The 20,219-nt window shown below is 37.1% G+C and overlaps 1 long non-coding RNA gene across 6 annotated transcripts in view; it reads right to left on the bottom strand.

Annotated features, from left to right (window-relative positions):
• The window catches only part of LOC137225748 (uncharacterized), a 183,375-nt gene that overhangs the window by 68,584 nt on the left and 94,572 nt on the right, over positions 1 to 20,219 (bottom strand). For 5 of the 6 annotated variants that reach the window (XR_010944006.1, XR_010944001.1, XR_010944002.1 and 2 more), the window contains one exon: positions 6,151 to 6,225. This is a non-coding gene — a long non-coding RNA (uncharacterized lncRNA). Of the gene's footprint in view, positions 1 to 6,150; positions 6,226 to 14,059; positions 14,157 to 20,219 lie in introns of all 6 variants that reach the window. The other variant, XR_010944005.1, reaches the window with a different exon arrangement.

The following is a 20,219-nucleotide window of genomic DNA, read 5'->3' as shown; positions in this document are numbered from 1 at the left end:
TTTCTACATCTTCACCGACATTTGTTATTTGTAGGCTTTTTGATGTTAACCATTTTGACAGGTTTAAGGTGATATCTCATTGTGGTTTCAATTTGTATGTCTCTGATGATTAGAGATTTTGAGCTTTTATTTTTGGTATATACTGAATGTATACTTTATTTATCTATATATTTATTTATTACAAATATTACCATGTATATGTCTTTATTCTTAATTAATATTTAGGGCATTTATTTATTTTTTATTTTAACATCTTTATTGGAGTATAATTGCTTTACAATGGTGTGTTAGTTTCTGCTGTATAACAAAGTGAATCAGCTATACGTATACATATATCCCCATATCCCCTCCCTCTTGTATCTCCCTCCCTCCCACCCTCCCTATCCCACCCCTCTAGGTGGTCACACATCACTGAGCTGATCTCCCTGTGCTATGCGACTGCTTCCCACTAGCTGTCTATTTTACTTTTGGTAGTGGATATATGTCCATGCCACTCTCTCACTTCATCCCAGCTTACCCTTCCCCCTCCCTGTGTCCTCAAGTACATTCTCTATGTCTGCATCTTTATTCCTGTCCTGCCCTTAGGTTCTTCAGAACCTTTTTTTTTTTTTTTTTTGGATTCCATATATATGTGTTAGCATACAGTATTTGTTTTTCTCTTTTTGACTTACGTCACTCTATATGACAGACTCTAGGTCCATCTGCCTCACTACAAATAACTCAATTTTGTTTCTATTTATGGCTGAGTAATATTCCATTGTATATATGTGCCACATCTTCTTTATCCATTCTGGAGATTTTGAGCATTTTTTATGTGCCTGTTGCCATCTGTATGTCTTCTTTGGAAAAATGTCTTTTCAGGCCTTCTGCTCATTTTTTAACTGGGGTGTTTGGTTCTTTTAATATTGAGTTGTATGAGCTATTTATGGATTTTGGATATTAATCCCTTATCGGTCATATCATTTGTAAATAGTTTCTCCCATTCAGTAGTTTTTCTTTTCATTTTTTCAATAGTTTCCTTTGCTGTGCAAAAGCTTTTAAGTTTAATTAGGTCCAATTTGTTTATTTTTGGTTTTCTCTCCCCCACCTTAGGAAACAGATCTGAATAAACATTGCTACAATTTATGTCAAAAAGTGTTCTGCCTATGTTTTCTCCTAGTTTTATGTTTTCAAGTCTTACATGTAGTTCTTTAATCCATTTTGAGTTCATTTTTTGTATATGGTGTAAGAAAATGTTCTAATTTCACTTTTTTACCCATAGCGGTCCAGTTTTATCAGCACCACTTATTAAAGAGACTGTTTTTTCTCCATTGTATATTCTTGCTTCCTTTGTTGTAGATTAACTGACCCTAGACATGTGGGTTTATTTCTGGGCTCTCTATTTTGTTCCACTGATCTATGTTTCTACTTTTGTGCCAGTACCATGTTGTTTTGATTACTCTAGCTTTGTAGTATAGTCTGACATCAGGGAGTCTGATTCCTCCAGCTTTACTCTTTTATCTCAAGATTGCTGTGGCAAGTCAAGGGTTTTCTCTTTTTCTTTCACCTGAAACAAATTCCTCTATCTTCTCATTTTGCTTAACTTTGTCTATATGAAATTAGGTGGAACAGTTACCCATTGCAGTCTTGAAGGGGTGTCCTTGTGTAGGAGCATCCTTATGCAGTCTGCATGTGCCCAGTGGCTTTGGTAGGAGAGCTGGATTTGATGTGAACAAAAGTCGCATCTTTCCTCAGAGTGTGCTGGCAGCTATCGTCTTGGTAGGAAGTGGGGCTGGAGATGGTGGGGCTGAGGTGAGAGCTAGGTATGAACTGGAGCTTCTCCTCTGCCCAGAGGCCATCACTGCCTTTGGGTATGGAACCAGGTCTTCAGAGTAGAAGCCTTGAGGGTCAGGTCTGAGCTGGTTCTATTCCCCTTAAGTGTGTGCTCCCCCACTCCCTGCACCAGCATCCCTGTCCCAGAGGGAAGCAGTGCTGGAGCAAGAGGAGCTAGTGTGGCTGTTTGGTGTGGGTATGGGTATGGGCTGTGTGGCCCTAGCTGCAGTCAGCGACCCACACTGCTTCTGATGCAGTGCCTGTGTAAGTGGCAGTATTAGCTGCCCCCACCCTATTCAGATGTCCCTCTGGGTCTGAGCTGCTTTTGTGCCTCACAGTTGCTTTTGAGCCTCCCCTTAGCCCCTGTGGCCTTCACCCTAGTGGAGCTACAGTCAGAAAGCAAGTGGGACCAGAATGGTTGCTTGGGGCAGGCTGGGTCATGTGTCAGGGTGGTCACCAGAAACCTACCAGCAACCCATGCAGTTTCAATCCTTCCTCTTTGCCCTATTTTGGGAGTAAGAAAGTATGTGTGCACTCCTCGCAGCAGAGTCCAGACTTCCCACAGCCTTCCTATTAGTACCCCTGGCCCTCCAACAGACAAGGAGACTCATTTTCCCCCAGGGATGAGGTGCCCAACATGTGACTTGAACCACTTACTCCCCAGACAGAGGATGTCTACCCATATAACCCCCACTTCTTCTTAGTCTCTCCCCAGGGCACAGGTCCCCAACTAATCACTTCTCTTCCCTTCCTACCTGATCCCATGTGTATCTTTCTTACAGCCTGGGTTGTACAGGAGTCTTTCTTCCAGTCTCCAGTTAGTTTTCAGTGAGAAGTGTTCCACATGTAGATGTATTTTTGATGTGTTCATGGGGGGAGGTGAGCTCTGCTTCCTTCTAGTCTGCCATATTGATCTCCCCCCCTCAGTGATTTTTTTTTTTTTTGGTTATAAGATTAGTCAAGAAGTTATCAAAAAGGATAAATTTGATTATAGTATCTTCATTCATTCAAGAAATAACTAATAATACAGCTGTAAATAAGGTGGATAATGCCTAGCCTCGTGGAAGTTATTATCATGCTGACAATTAAGTCTTTAAACAAATAATTACACATATGGCAATTCTTATATTTATTAAGAGAGAAATACAGTGGAAACTAATCTGGGTAGAAGGCAATGACTTATAAACTGAAAACTGAAGGATGTATTAACTAGGTGAAGAAAAAAAAGCAAAAGCAGCCCAGATCTGCATGAAGGCTCTGTGATGTGAAGGAGCACAAGGTAATTGAACCACTGAAAGGAGTCCAAGGTGACTATATCACAGAGAGATAAGTAAGATATGGTAAGATATGAGACTAAGATTGCAATGAGAGTGATATAATCTTAAGACCTTGTGGTTAAAGATTTTAGAGGCTATTCTAGGAGCAATGGTAAACCATTAATGGATATTAGAATAGCAGCAACATGATAAAATTTGAGTTTGTAAAGACAACTGTGGCTGCTTAGAGAAGAAAGAAAAAAGAGGTAGGATGTTGAGGCAGCAACAGTGGATAAGAGGAGACCAAGTAGGGCTTCCCTGGTGGCGCAGTGGTTGAGAGTCCGCCTGCCGATGCAGGGGACATGGGTTCGTGCCCTGGTCTGGGAAAATCCCACATGCCGCGGAGTGGCTGGACCCGTGAGCCATGGCCGCTGGGCCTGCATGTCCAGGGCCTGTGCTCCGCGATGGGAGAGGCCACAGCAGTGAGAGACCCACGTACCGCAAAAAAAAAAAAAAAAAAAAAGAGGAGACCAAGTAAACTACAATATTGATTTAGAATAGGATGTTACATATGGAGAGACATAAGCAAAACTGAGGGAATGGCGATTAACTGAGTATGGTCGGAGATAGAAGGAGACATCAGAGATGATAACCAGGATTCCACATTGAACAGAATATTTGATGATGGTGTAGTCTATTGAGATAGAGAATCCTGGGTAAAGAGCAGGTTTGTGGTGAAAGAGAACTGATTTGACTTTGAAAAGTTGAGTTTGAGGCATTTAACACATGGACCAAGTCAGCAGTTGAGTTTGAGAGATGTAAGGATAAGACATTGCCTAGAAAAAGAGCACTGAGGGAAGGGTCAAGCTCCGGGTGGAATGTCAACCTTTGAAGATTGAGTAGAAGAGGAAGAGACAGCCAGGGAGAGCAGCAAGGAGTGACCAGGGAGTTTAATGAAAATGAGAAGTTTCTGGTGTCAGTGGAGTCAAAGCAAGAAATTCTTCCAAGAACAATCAAATGCATTGGATGTGGTTGAGATTTTACCTAAGATAATGAAAGATTACTTTTTGGATTTTGTGATACTGTGGTCATTGGTGGCATTAGCATGGTCAGTTTTGGAGTGGAAAGTGGAAGCAGAAGACAATTTGCAGCTCAGTAAGTGGAGACAATGAGTAGAGACAACTCCTAAAATGCTTGACTGAGAGAGAAGAGTAAAGAGCAGAAGTGGGAAGGGACATAAAATAGAGGGAGTTTTTTTTTTTTTTTTTTTAAGATAAGAAGCAAGATTATCTGATATAAGAATGTTCACGTAGGATAACAAGTTGAAGACTCAGGAGACACCAGGTAATGTAAAGTACAGTAGATAAAGTAAAGATTTCTGAGATGGCAGGAAGGGAAGGATTTGAGGAAAAGTGAAGGAACTGGGCATGGACAGAAGATGGTGTATTACCCTCATTGTAGTAGATAGGTACATTTGGTTTCAGGAATTGAAAGCCTTCCTCTCTGGGAGCTTATACTTTATCCGTAAGGCAAGAAGTAATCAATTACTGAGAGTGAAAAAGGGTGGAAGACTAGAGGTTTGACAATACTGTAGAGTAATGAAATAAACATTATGTTAAATGGAATTATAAGTCATTTAGAAAAAATGAAAAGAAAAAAGCGTTGCCAAGCAACGCTGAAGTTTCATTTAACTTTAGTGACCATAAATTTAGAAGTACCAATCGGATAAGTTTTGTACAGTGCTTTTTCAACAAAGCGCAGTGTGCCCAACAAGGGAGCACTGTTGCCCCAATGACAGAGAACCTCTCATCTCCTGTTACATCTCTGTGCGAATTTGTGTATATCCCTGTAAATCACCACACCCATCCATGCACCCATGTACTGACACCATATAAAGATGAGTCTCTAAGAGTTTTATCCTCAAAAAGAGTCTCAAAGCCACTCTCCCTAACCCATTTCTAATTCACAAACTATTTATTGGACCTTGGGATCATTTTGTGTTTGCAGCCTGGTTCATCTCTTGAACACTAATTTACATTGCTTCCACCTGTGATGATCGTTCAGATTGTCCTTCAGCATGTGCTATCTCATGCACCCATAAAGGAAATAGTTTTCATGTGAAAATTAAGAGTGCTCTTTTGTCACTGACCTAAGCCCATGAGCAGGGTAAATAACTCAGTTATGCTGTCTGTACAACCCAGACTTCTTGTTTACCTTCTTCCAACACATCTTTCCTGTTACCTTAGGGTTAATAATGTTATTCATTATTTCTAACAACAAACCCCCCATAGAAATGCCCTATCTAATACAGATTTTCCAATCCTGAAATCAAATTTGTGACCAATTCAAAGCTTGTCTAATATCGAGTGAGGGAAGGAGACTCTATAGAGGATTTGAATCTAGTTACTCTGAAGTGATCCTCTGGGACTTCATTCACTAAATCAAAGGACTAAAAGGGACCAAGAAAGAGGAGAGCAGGTAAACCTTGTTTCAAGTAGACCCAAACTGTACAAATGTTAGCTTTTCAAGCCTTCTCAAGAAAGTGAACTTTAAACATTTAGGGACCATGGTTTCCTCTTGAAAGCTGATGAAATTTACAAATACTCTCCCTGAAAAATGCACACACAAACATATGCATATGAATTTTTATTACAGTTTTCAGAGTTTCCCAGATACCCTAAGTATCATTCATGAGTATTGGTTCATAGCTCTCCAAGTAAATGATCAGTATTCAGAGGAAAATCAGCACATTCCTTGAGATTTCTTCAATCAGGCATTGTAGACACTAACCCTGCAAACCACTCATAATTAAATTTGTCCCAAGAGGTGTGGGGGAGAAAAATAATCACCCTCCACATTTTCATAATACCTGTCTTAACAAGGTAGCATGTTTCTCATAATCCAGAACTCAAAAATTAGAGTAAACCTTTACATTTTTTAATGATACATATTGAAAATTTTAACATTTTTTAAATTAATTATCATAATTCAGGAGTTACTCCATTGAAAAACTTGTAGAGATGGAAATGAAATTAGAGAATCACAAATCCATGCTGGAGGTGTAGATTCTGGGTAGGCTTACCAAGCATCTTGGTTTGTGCAGGTATAAGAAGTGTTCCCAGTATATAGGATTTTCAGCACTAAACCCAGCAAATCCCTGGAAAACAGAGACGAATTGGTCATTCAAATCGGTAGATGACTTTATTCACTCTTAACCAATGTAGCATGGCACAGAAAACTAGCCTCTGGCCTAATCAATTCAAATTTGTGCTTAGGAAAAATTACAAGGGGTAATAATGAAATTTATTGTAAGTTTACTTTGTGGTAGGCAGAGATTAACACTTCCATGTGGAATATCACTTTTAAATCTAACTTATAATAGAGATATTATTATTACTACATCTTAAGGATGAGATTCAGTAATTAGTCCAAGGTCAGGTAGTGAGCAAGTAGAAAGTCCAGCATTCAAACACAAGAAACCTGACTTCCGGGCTTGAGATTTTTGGGGTTTTTTTTAACATCTTTATTGCAATATAATTGCTTTACAGTGTTGTGTTAGTTTCTGCTGTATAACAAAGTGAATCAGCTATATGTATACATATAACCCCATATCCCCTCCCTCTTGCGTCTCCCTCCCACCCTCTCTATCCCACCTGTCTAGATGGTCACGAGACACCAAGCTGATCTCCCTGTGTGATGCAGCTGCTTCCCACTAGCTCTCTATTTTACATTTGATAGTGTATATATGTCAGTGCTACTCTCTCACTTCGTCCCAGCTTACACTTACCCCTCCCTGTGTCCTCAAGTCCATTCTCTACATCTGTATCTTTTTTCCTGCCCTGCCCCTAGGCTCATCAGAGACTTTTTTGTTTGTTTGTTTAGATTCCATCTATATGTGTTAGCATACAGTATTTGTTTTTCTCTTTCTGACTTACTTCGCTCTGTATGACAGATTCTAGGTCCATCCACCTCACTACAAATAACCCAATTTCATTTCTTTTTATGTCTGAGTAATATTCCATTGTATATATGTGCCACATCTTCTTTATCTTTTCATCTGTCGATAGACACTTAGGTTGCCTCCATGTCCTGGCTATTGTAAATAGTGCTGCAATGAACATTGTGGTACATGATTCTTTTTGAATTATGGTTAGATTTCTTGACTATTATTGTATGAAAATACAATAACTAGCCTATTAAAAACCGAAGTTTTAAAAACCTTTGAGAACACATGAGGATGTTTAGGTTTGCGCTGAAGACTGGACAGTTTAAATATAAAGACAAAGGTATTCACCTCTATAGAGACAGTAAAGACTATTTCTAATTAATTCTCCCCCCAAACCTCTTTTTCTACCAAACACAGCATGAGTCTCATGTATATTTTGAAAGACATGCTGTTAATGTCCAAGCATAAACTGGACAACCATCTACTGGGCTGTTATATAGTAGATTTATTCATCATGTGAGTATGAATTGATGACTACTAATAACCTTTCCAATTAGAATTTCTCTAAGTCTGTGAATTTCTAAACTTATACAAACTCTTAATTTTCAAAATGTCATTTCCAATTCTATACATAATTTAAGTGCAGAATTAAACCCTACTGGCATTTATGAATCAGGCTAGGGCATTCCACTTATTTCTACAGCAGCAAGTATTTGAAATGTTGGAAAGGCTTGGGAACTGTGTGAGATGAGGAGCTTCCCCTGACACAGATAAAATATAAATGTTCTTTTAAAGTAAGGCCAACCAAAAGAAGACACCATCTGTAAAATTTTTAAATCAGGTATTCATCATTTCAATTTTAAGAATATAAAGGCAACCCAGATGGATGATTCATTGGGACAATATCACTGAAGGCAATCTGGTCTTATATTGAATATACCTGCTGGAACTGTAAGGGAGACAGAATAAGTAAAAGAATTTTTATCTTCCAATATTATCCAGAAATATTACAGTAAAAATAGTTGGCAACATTTTTCTATACAGTCCAAATTGAATGAAGATGTCTGGCTTTGTTTCATTTTATTTCTCTTTGTAGGATGTGTCCACAATGGAAATTCCCAAACTGACCTTCCTAGCTACAATAATAGTTCAGTCAAATGGTATGATTCACTAAATAAAAGAAAACAAAGGTTTAAAAGTGTTTGGTTTAATCATTCAAAGATTAAACTCATCAATCACTCAGTAGAATCAATTGTTTATGCATGTAAACATAGCTTTTATTTTAAAAATTCTCAAAGAGAATTGAACTTACATGAGGAAAAAGGATAGGCAACATTGATTATAGTCAAGAAAAAATGCAACTTTTAAGATGAGCAGTAAGTAAAATTATCAGGAGGTGAGAAGGGGGGAAAGGAGGAATTGGTTTTAACTTCCAGCTTTGATTTGACTCTCCTTTCCAATCACTTACCATTTCTCATACCCCTTTCCTTTTTCTATTATATGGAAATTAGAAGGAAAAAATGATAAGTTCAAAAGGAGTAAAGAAGACAAGGTGTCTAAAGAAAGAAAAGGATAAATAAAGTTGGAGCCTTGTCCTGGAGCTCTCTTCCTACATGAAAAGTTTGAGGAGCATCATTTCCTTCAAGGAAACAGGGCATTTTGTCAGCATGGTGCTCCCTGATTTTTTTACTGCTAGCATTTCACTCACCACTGGCACCAGCTGGAGTCAACCCAAAGCATGCTTCCTCCCCAGAACCTGCTAAACTACCATGATGTTCCCAGCATGGCTCATCCTCCTACCATCTACCTCCATCCTGGGTGTAGATGATTTAGGAGCTTTGGGAAGCTGAGATAGAATCACATTTTCAGTTTTGTTCCTGCTAATCCTTTAAATCCTTTAATTATGTCAGTTTACCTGCATTTTCATCTCCTTCTCTTGTGTCAGATTATTGCTAAAATACCACATTCTCAGGGAGATTTTCCCTGACATTTAAAACATCAGCATCCACCACTACTCAGCTTCCTACTCTTCATTCTGCTTGTTTTCCTCTCACATTGATTATTATTGAATGTATCACGTATGTTCATAAGTAAGTTTATAAGTAAATTTACCTATTGCTTTTCTCTCCCTACCCTGCTCATTTCCATTAAAATCCACAAGGCAGACACTTTCATCTGTCATGTCTATTGCTGTGTCTGTGAACCTGGCACGTAGTAGGCACACAATAAATGTCAATTACTGGAATTAATTATTTGTCTTGTCCCCTATATCTGGGTCATAGCAGAAGCATCCTACTTTGGTTACCTCTATCTCTCTGAGGGCAACAGATAATATAATGATGAATATAGGGCCCATGTGTGACAAGGAGATACAGTCTGGATTTTGGAGGTTGGAGACCTGGTTTTGTATCACTGCTACAACCTGAGCTTTGAACTCTGAGCTTTAGTTTCCTCTTCTGTAAAGTGAGAATTAAAATCATACCTTCTTTTCATCTCAAATAATTTATTTGAAAAATGCATACATAGTAAAATTTTACAGAAATATTGGTTATTTCTGTTTAACAAGAAAATCTGCCTGCTTTATCTGAAGTAGTAAGTAGCATATGGGAGCCTACAAACTGTATTAAGACATATCTTTCTTGGATATGATCTATGGTTCTAATTGGCTGGACACCTGAAAGAATTTACTTATGTTCCCAAGCAGTCCTCTTTCTAGAGTCTCTAAGTTTAGAGACTTAGTTGGCCATTGTAGCTAAATTATATAATATCATCTATCTTTTCTACATAATGCTATGATGAACTAAAATAATTACAACTTTATATTCAGTATGCATTTTTCAAATCATATAACCTGTTCTTTAGCAAATGCACTTTAAAATTTTGAGAAGGAAGTCATTCTTTGGTATGTTTATTGTCACTTGAGAACAATTGGTGTGGTAAGCTTATTGTCTGGAGAGAAAATTGTTATTTGACTTTATAGAATATCCTACTTTTCATACCATGGGTATAGCACTTCATTTTAGAAATGTGGTACTTTAATATTGTAGGAGCATGAAAAGGAGGCAATTTCAGTCACTACTTAAGAATCATGAGCTCAGAGAACATCTAAAAAGTCTTTAAGGAACAAAAAACCTGGAAATGAGGGGGGGAATGGCTGGATTTTTTTTTTACCTTTTATTTGAAGTTCTTCTGACTTCCCATCTCACTTGATTTAGATTCATTGCTCAGTATTAATTCTGAGGCTAAGGAAAAATAGGCTGCAGGGGAAGTTACAACAAGCTCAGAAGCAGATAAGTCTATCAACTACACTCTAAAGCTCATGGAAAATTTGTGTCATTTGCTTTCATGAGTCATGATGTCTCCTCTGCAAGTTAGTCCCCTCAAAACCTGACACAAATAGTGCCTTGCTAGAGCTGTTACTTCTGCTGAGGACTGAATGTAGACTCATTTGATTCTTACCATTATCTTAGTCACTCTTTCTTATTGCTCTAGAAGCTCCTTTCACAAAGCTGATAGAGGCTTCCCATTCGGCCTTGTATTAATCTGAATGGATAGAGTGACTCAAAGAAAAACAACCACAGATAGTAGCAGTAGGGTATATAGAGGTCACTGATACAATCCTCTTATCATAAAGAAAAGAAAACTAGGGTCAAAGAAGGCTGAGTGATTTGTTCAGAGTGAGACGTGGAGTTGAAATGAAGAATGACGTGTCTGTGTCACGTCTAACGCTCTTTCCAGATAATATTCTCTACCTTGAGTGTTTCTTTTGACCTACTTGAATATTTCTAAATGTTAGATTGGAGGAACAGAATAATTCTTTACATATTCATCAAAGAAAGGGCAAACTACACAGTTAGGGTAATTAGGGCAGACATTTATTCCTTAAATGGGAAAATACACAGGAAGTATTTAGATCAGTGGTTGGCACTTACCAATTACTCAATTAGTGTTAATCAACATACATTTATTAGGTGTTAGATCTGAGTTATTTGTGAACTGTCTTAGAATTGAACAACATGAATCATCTATATAACCAGGCCTTAGCTCTTGTGACATTGGAAAATCTACATAACTTGTACAATTCACTTTCCTCATCTATGAAAAGGGAAAGCCCATATGAATCATCCAGCGTTGCAAGAATAATACCTGGAATTTAAAAGATGTTCATAAATGGTGGTTGTTATTATTAAAATCTCTCATATCCTCAGCATGATAGCAACTAATGACTCACTATTTCAATCCATCTTTGATTAATTGAGACAGATTGAAATCGACAAATGTCTCACATCCCTCTACCTCCTACCACAGGGAAAGACTATTTCCCTGCCCCCTTGATGTTAGGTGTGACCATGGGACTTTCTCTGACATATTAGCAGAAGTGATATGCATCATTCCTAGGTGGAAGCACATAAGAGCCACTGCATGATTTTTATACTGTCTTTCTTCTATGCTTTGACTTGTATTCTGGATGATCCCAACCTACATCAACCTAGGGGCCTCAATGAGGACCACATGGAACAGAGAGACCTGCCATTGAAAGATGGACATATAACGTGAGCAAAACACAGCTTGTCTTATTTTCTGTCCATGTAACTTGGAGATTTTATTTTCCTTACTGCAGTATAACCTAGACTATCCTGATGATACAAGAAGACATTTCAAAGTTAAATCTTTGATAACTATTCACGCAATGACATCTATGTAAATCCTTACTATTACTGAACTTTTCCTAAAACAATTCCATATGACTTATTAATTCTGTCCCTCATATATGTCAACAGATTCATTCAATAATATTTTCTGAGAGCACACTGTATTCCTTCATTTCTAAGACAGTAGCTTTTGCATAGTAGCCATGTAGTAGATGCTTGTTAAGTTAAACTGTCAAATTGAATTAGAACATGCCATTATTACTCAGAAGACCTCATATTATTGTTTCTTTTTGGGTAAGTAATAACCAGTCTGCCATTCTGGATTTAGAAGAATGAAACAGACATCCATCAACCTAAAATGTTTAAGCCCAGTTTCACCTGTAGGTAGGTAGTACTGATGTCCATCAGAATTCCCTTTTGTAAACTTTGAGTGCTATATATGATTGGGCTGAATGCAAAGTGGATATAAAAAATCATATATATATATATATATATATATATATATATATATATATACCTTAGGTCAAAGTATGAAATTTATGTTTGGCTCTTGTCTGCCCTTCCAGTGTCACATTCTGCCTTCCTAATACTCCCCAAACAACTTTGGACATATATGTAATGGATTTTAACTGCCCATAAAACTATATGGCATTCCAGTTTTTCTTGTCCCTGATCCCCCATTTCAGTCCATGTCATTCAGTCCCGGGATTAGCTAATCATAGGTTTCTATCAACCTAATCTACATGCATGATTTAGGAGTGGTCAACTAGAGCCAACCAGAGCCAATCAGAACCAAGGAGCATCAGTCCTGGGACTCCTGCTATAGTAAATAAGAAATTATCTTTCTGCTGGGGACTGAACTGAGCCTGAAGCTTCTGCTGGCATCTTGCCACAGCAACATAAGAGCCTGCCTACCAAATAAACTAATAGAGAGAGAGAGAGAGAGAGAGAGAGAGAGAGAGAGAGAGAGAGAGAGAGATTGAAATTATCCTTTTTAAATCTTCTCTCCTTTTTCATGTCTCACCAATTCCTTTTCCACACTTGGAGACCTGATGGATTGGCAATTCTATTTACTGTACAACTTAAATCATTTCCTCTGGAGTCCTTTTGAGAAGTAGGGTTACTCTTCTTGCTACTCATATTGCACAGTAGGAAGGCTAAATTCAGGTCTCATGCCCTCCACTTTCCTGTGATGTTGGCTATGAAGAATGTCTACTATTCTCTCCAAGAACCTCCTTTCTAATTTCACACTTACCTCTCCAGTCCCAGAAAATGGTTTTCTCTCCTAATTCGGATAAACATATGAATGATTAGGAATGAATTCTTACAAATACCTATTCCCACGTTAGATATACTTATGTTTAACCCACCTCTTTTCTTCCTGCCTCAGTGAAAGAATTGTCCCTTCTATTTCAAGTTAATTCTCCTACATGAGCTCTAGATTTTATTCCTTCCTATTATTGTATTCATATTCTGTCTCCCTGTCTCTGTCTCTCTCCCTCTCTCTCTCTCTCTCTCTCTCTCTCTTTCTCTCTCTCAATCTCAATCTCTCTCTGTCTCCATTCCTCTATTAACACATATGCACTCAGCTGTTGTGCTGCCAAATTTAGCCAGTAAAACTAAAAGATCCCCTAGTAAATTTCAGGTAAGCAATGAAAAAAATTTAATATAAGTATGTCCCAAGTATTTCATGATAATTTATACAAAACTTACTTGTTTTTTACTTCAAATTCAAATTTAATTAGACATTCTGCATTTATTCTGGCAATTCTACTTAGCTACAATGCACCACAATCCACAAAAGCAAGTACAGCCAAGTGTCTCATTGTTTTTTTCTCATCTTCTGTATTGAGTCATTCTGAAAGAATGGTTTTGGCTTCAGTCTGGTATAATCTTACATCTCTACAGAGCTTTCGCTCACAAATATTGACCTCTCAGAGTATAACTGAGGTGTCATCATGTCAAAAGCTTCTTTGCTTTTTAGGAATGAAGACTGATAGGAAAGAATAAGGAGACTGAAGGAAGCAGAAAATTCTGTCCTAATGTACATTTACATGCACTCTCTCACTCCACATATAAACTCTCATCATCTCTAGATCTCATTCTGGTCATTGCCCTGTGGTTTTCCTCTTCACAGAGTTTTCTTTTACATCATTCTATTCTCAACCCTATGTTATCTGCCATCATTCCCATCATTCTAATGAGTCTAATGAAAATAAGGTTATTAACCAACTTCCAATCATGAAATTCAGCAGACATATTTAGTCCTTACTTTACTTGATCTCTGCTTTGTTTATTATGTTTTACTCACCTTTCTTCCTGAAACATTAACTATTATGAATTGAATTGTGCCCCCACAAAAAAAGATATAATGAAGTCCTATTCTCCAGTACCTGTGCCTATCGCCTTATTTGGAAAAAGTTCTTTGCAGATGTAATTCAGTTACGATGAAGTCATTAGAGCAGGTTCTAATCCAATATGATGGGTATCCTGTTAAGAAGAGAGAAATTTTGACCAAGACATACACACAGAGAAGAACACCATGTGAATCTACAGACACAGAAGGTAGATGGTCACATGAAGATGGAAGCAGAGATGGGAGTTACGCAGCCATAGCCAAGGAATACCTGGAGCTTCCAGAAGCTGGAAGAACTAAGGTTCCCCTACAGGTTTCAAAGAGATCACGGCTCTTCTCACACTTTGAATTTGTACTTCAAACCTTCAAACTGTGACAGAATAAATTCCTCCTATTTTAAGCCTCCCAGTTTATGGGACTTTACCAAGGCAGCCCTAGGAAACTGATAGACTCACCTACCTTAATGCTCATGACACTTAGATTATTTTCTGATATTTTCTACTTTTTTCAGATTTTTTCCCTATTCTTCTATTTAATACTTAAGTGTTGTTATTCACCAGAGTTTGATATTCAGCTCTTCTCATTTTACATAATTTATCTAAATGACCTTGTCCCTCACAAAGCTTCAACTACCATCTGTGTACTACCTATCACATACAAATACAACAATTTATTATGATTAATGTTAGTATTATTAGTCAATAAAGAGTTTTGGGTTTTTTTATACCTCTGGGTCCTGAACACAAGTAGCAGTATCTTGAAAAGAGGTCACATTGAATTCCTCTTGAATTCGTGGAGGAATCCATGACTCAGGAAATGGATGCACCTTGAAAAGCTGTCCATTCTCCTTTTGTGTCCAAGAAGTGTTCCAGTCAGCTTCCTCCACCCTAACTTTCCCAACAGTCATTAAAATATTTAATTCTGAAGTCAGTGTAAATACTTATTCTAACAATTATTGTGGGGCATAACAAGTGATAGAATGAGAAGCTATTGAGAGAGACTGATTCTGGTTTCTTCCTAATATGCAGAAACAGCTGAATTAAGCACCAAAGAATCCAAGTTCTAAGCATGATTATTTTATTACCACTACCTAAGCAATATTTGTTTACTTATTTTTTATGCTTTATTTATTTATTTAATGTCCATTTTATCCCTTCAAGGTTTTCAGGTGATTCATAAAATGTATATAAAATAAAATAATACCAAAATTAATAACCTTATGAAATGCACTTACTAACTAATGTTCCCAAGAGTGCTATGTCGCTTTAATGAGAGAACATGTGAAACTGGGCTTTATATTATAAAGTAATAAAAACATGTAACATTATTATTTTGAGAAAAAGAAAGTTGTTTTTTGAAGAAACTATTATCAATGTCTTACTACATGAGTTTCCAAAATCTAGTAGGTTTACCCAATGTGTGAATCTAGCATGAATTTAACAAATGGCTCACCCTCTCCATTCTTAAATGACAGAGTGAAAGAAGCCGAGATCGGCTAACTTCTGGAAACAGCTGGAAGAGAGAATGCAATGAGAACAAACAGGAGCCAGACAATGGTTCTCTCTTTTGTGGACAATATTCTTATATTACGAAGTTTATGAGGATTACAGAGGCCTCCATAATCCCTAATAGACCAACCTGTTTTTGATTTTTTTTTAATTTGAGGTGGTACTTATTAATCTGATTTATATTTGAAAAATACCATCATAATGGAGCTGATGCACACGAGTCTTCACGATGGATGCATTCCATCCCAGTCCCCTACTCATACTCCCAAGCACATGATTGCATTGTCTCAGGTGAAACACACCTGTGACTTTCCCAGCATTGGGCATGGAACTTGCCTGGTATAAGCCCATTTCTGAATGACACATTGTCCCTTTGCTCCTTTTCTCTCAAAATGTCTTCTTTTAGGAAAACAGAAAAACACACCTAGACAAATAACAAAGCATGCTTCCATAAAAGACCTTCAGCATGCATGAGCCAGCCAAGATCTGTACGTGTTTGATTACTGCCAGTACATTCATCCAGCAAACAGATGCAAATGGGACTTGAAGGGACACAGAGCAATAAAGTTTTCCATTGTGCTATGCTGCACAGCACTGCAATTATAGGCACATCTGCGGTAACTCATATTCTGGGAATCTAATAGAAGGTCTTTGATTTCATTTTTCTACCTGCACTGAAAGCCAAATATTGCTATTTCATACATTTCAGTATCCTGGTTTTATGTTGATCAAAGCTGGTGAAAAGGTGACTTCCTATTTTCACAGACTCCCCTCTGTCACCCCCCGATCCCTGTCATGGCCAGCAAATACTGGCCTCTGATCATCAAACCTCTGTTCACAGATTCGGAGAAAATCTGCTGACTGGAGCATATTTCTTCTACAGTAGGCAGAGGAACAAAACAACATAGAGGGAAATAATGAAATAAAGGATAAAGGAATTGGCAACCAGGAGCTCGGCCAGCAGAAAAGAATTTTCTAGTTAATAAATTAAGGTTGAACATGACAGAGCTGAAATGTAACCTTTACAAGTAAAATCCACAAGAATTCAAACTTGAAATTTTGGAAAATACAATGACAGAGCTGTCTTTGTTTAATGGTAACCTCAGTGATTTAAGGAGAATTTTAAATTCCAGTGAAACTAGAAGAGAAGGAAAGAATAAAAAGAGTACTTTTTCAATTTTTCTAGAATAAAATGGATTAGAAAAATATTTGTGAGAATGCTCAAACAAATGAATAAGACACATATGTATCCACCTTGAATTGACTTTCACAAAATGACTTCTGAAAACTATGCAATTCAAATATATTTCAGATCTGCCTACATTTCTAAATTTTAAAAAATTCTTATATACTTAAGTCAAAGTGTACAGACTTTGAATTACTAAAGTAATGTTTCTTCAGCCTGCTTCTCTTATGTATGGGTTTCCTGTCGATTTTAAATTTGTAATTTTTGTAGATATTTTCCTATCATCTTGAATGAGTTATAAAGGAATAAAAGAAGGAATTTTAGGTAGCAGTCCCTTTACCAAGTGGAAAGATTATATTAATTAATGTTAATCCCATTACTTCACTGTATTAAATCACTGCATATCTTGTCTCAACTATAAAATCTAAAGTTAATATCAGAACTATGGAAACATGTAATAGCTCATCAGAAGGAAGCAGAATCTATAACCTAATACCTTTATTTCATAGACGGGGAACATGAGGCCCAAGAAGAATAATTGTTACACAATACAGCACAACTTCAGACTTGGATATATTTTTAAAAAATTGTCCCATCACAGATCCTTCAGAGACCTTGTCCACTAATCTCAGGTTTTACCTGTTTTACTCGTGAACTGACAAAAATAAAGATGTCTTAGTATCTCAGAAATGGAAGGTCAATCAGAGACCAGCTTATCCCGCTGACTAGTAGATGGAGACATGAATAGTTTCAGAAACAAAAAATTATGTCCTATGAAAATCAAAACTACACTGAGGTACCACTTCACACTGGTCAGAATGGCCATCACTTAAAAGTCTACAAATAACAAATGCTAGAGAGGGTGTGGAGAAAAGGAAACCCTCCTACACTGTTGGTGGGAATGTAAGTTGGTGCAGCCACTATGGAAACCAGTATGGAGATTCCTCAAAAAACTAAAAATAAGGTTGCCATATGATCCAGAAATCTCACTCCTGGGCATGTATCCCGACAAAACTATAATTCTAAAAGATACATGCACCCCCATGTTGATAGCAGCACTCTTCACAATAGCCAAATCATAGAAGCAACCTAAATGTCCATCAACAGATGAATGGACAAAGAAGATGTGGTATATATATATACAATGGAATACTACTCAGCCATAAAAAATAATGAAATAATGCCATTTGCAACAACATGGATGTAACTAGATATTATCATACTAAGAGAATTAAGTTTGAAAGACAAAGACAAATATTATATGATATCACTGATATGTGAAACCTAAAATATGACACAAATGAACCTACCTATGAAACAGAAACAGACTCACAGACATAGAGAACAGACTTGTGGTTGCCAAGGGGGAGAGTAGATGAGGGAGGGATGGAGTGGGAGATGATTGGGGTTAGCAGATGTAAGCTATTATATACAGAATGGATAAAAAACAAAGTCCTCTGTATAACACAGGGAACTATATTCAATATCCTGTGATAAACCATAATGGAATAGAATATAAAAAATAATGTATGTACAGGTACAACTGAATCATTTTGCTGTACAGCAGAAATTAACGCAACATTGTAAATCAACTATACTCCAATTAAATATTTTTAATTAAAAAAGGAAACTATTTCCTCAAGGCTATGTAATTAGTTAACTAGTTAATAATGGGAGTTGATGATCTTTTACCCTCTATTCTGTAGTTCATCTAAGCAAATAGAGTTCAGTCTCATTCTAAGTCCAATGAACTCTGGGAAATGTGCTTAGTTTATATGGGGACTTACCTACCTAAACTAAGATAAAAATGCTTTATTATATAATGTGAGACAAAGGATTCTACCCACCAACTTTGTGGATGACAAAGAAAAAGGAACTGTGGGTGGTAAATCCTCCTTCTTACACACACACACACACACACACACACACACACACACCCCCCGAAGTCCTGAACTCATTAAATTGCAGTGGAGGGGGATACTTCATTGAATGCCCTCAAGTTCTTCTTTGTATTTAAACTCCTGCACCGGCACCCTCAACTTCCTCTTTATCAGGTTTGCAGTGCCTCTGCACTGATATCTCCACATTAACATATACTCTCAGAAAAAGGATTGCTATTATTCATATCTTAATGGACTTTTAAATATCAAGGTCCAACTTTTTCCAAAGGAATTTGCATTTTAAGCCATATATGTATTTGTACAAAGAAATTTGTGGGGTTTTATCTTTTTTTCTCCTAGTAAAATCAGCGACAATTAGGTAGGAAAAGCATTTGGGAGCACATACAAAGTTTTCCCTGACATCCTCAAAATAACACCATATGGCTCACTTCCTTCGTTGCCTTTGAGTAAGCCAAAATCTGATCCCACACTGCCTGCCGGCTCACCAAAGCTCAGTCACATGGCCATGTATTTGTAGAGTACATCTTCCTAGGTGTGGCCGGAAACCTGAAGGGTCATCTGTTTTTAGTGACCCTCCCAGAATTCCCTTTGTCAATATGTAACAGGTGACTGACTAGCACTGAAGGATTAGTATGACTGCACAGTTTAATTCAACTCTTTTTTTAAATATCGCTGGAAAGTTCGAGGTGAATGCCTGAAATTCTGTTATCATTACTTTCTGTACAATAATGTATTTTTAGTTTGCAAATATCAATAGCATACCCTTCAATTTTCAAACTATAAAACCGTAACCACATTATTAAGTATGTAAAAGAGAGGCATGTTCTAGAAATATTGTGTTACAATTTAGTTCCAGCTTTGCAACTAATGTATTCACTCATTCATTCATTCATTTATTCAACAAGACTTTATTGAGCTCAAATTACATCTACCCTGTGGAACTTGTATTCTAATAGAGGTGACAGACAACAGAAGTAATTAATAAGTAAAACCTATTTTATGTTACAAGGTGATATGTGCCATAGGAAAAGAAAAATTTTAAGTACATTAAGAATAGAGGAATGAGGAGAGGCCAGAATTTGGCAAGGTTTCAAGGGAAGTTAAAATTGCAATAACCAGGAAGGAAAGGGTAACTGTGGAAGACAAAACTTAAGGCATAAGCATGAACTATACTGACCAAGCTCTGAGTTTTCTAATTTTTGAAAGGAGAACATTTAACTTAAAATGATGGCTGAAGGAGAGTAAGAATTATAATTAACATCTATCTATGTAAACCATGTTACAGAATGGGAAAGCTGTAGTTTTTCTATCCTCACCATCCTTACTCCATACCCCACTTCATTTTTAATTATATGCCTCAAAACGTAGCCTCATAATTTGTCTATTCTCTTCTGGGGGATTTTTTAGTCCCTTTTTTTTAACTCTTTCACTTTATTCTGTACTCAGTGGTTAGATTTACGCTCTTGAAAGATGACTCTGTACATGATTCACATCTTCAAAATGCTTCCATTGCTCCATTGCCTATAGAAATTCAAAAGTCTGAACTAGTGTGTAGGGTGTCTTAATTGCAACCAAAAGAATTTTGTAAGAAATGTCGCCCAT

Source organism: Pseudorca crassidens, chromosome 6 (assembly GCF_039906515.1).
Source record: "Pseudorca crassidens isolate mPseCra1 chromosome 6, mPseCra1.hap1, whole genome shotgun sequence".
Classification (NCBI taxonomy): Eukaryota; Metazoa; Chordata; class Mammalia; order Artiodactyla; family Delphinidae; genus Pseudorca; species Pseudorca crassidens.
Note: the sequence above shows the minus strand (reverse complement) of the source record. Positions and strands in the feature narration are given on the sequence as shown.